Raw genomic sequence first — 211 nt, forward strand, 5'->3', positions numbered from 1 at the left:
TCTCTCCCTCCCTCCCTCCCTCCCTCTTTCCCTCTCTCCCTCTCTCCCTTCCTCCCTCCCTCCCTCCCTCACTCCCTCCCTCCCTCACTCCCTCCCTCCCTCCCTCCCTCCCTCCTCCCCTGCCTGTTTGCTCTTCCTCTCTCTCCCTCCCTTCCTCTTCCTCCTCCTCCTCCTCCTCTTCTCTCTCTCTCTCTCTCTCTCTCCCTCTCCC

This window comes from Penaeus chinensis, chromosome 20, assembly GCF_019202785.1.
Source record: "Penaeus chinensis breed Huanghai No. 1 chromosome 20, ASM1920278v2, whole genome shotgun sequence".
Classification (NCBI taxonomy): Eukaryota; Metazoa; Arthropoda; class Malacostraca; order Decapoda; family Penaeidae; genus Penaeus; species Penaeus chinensis.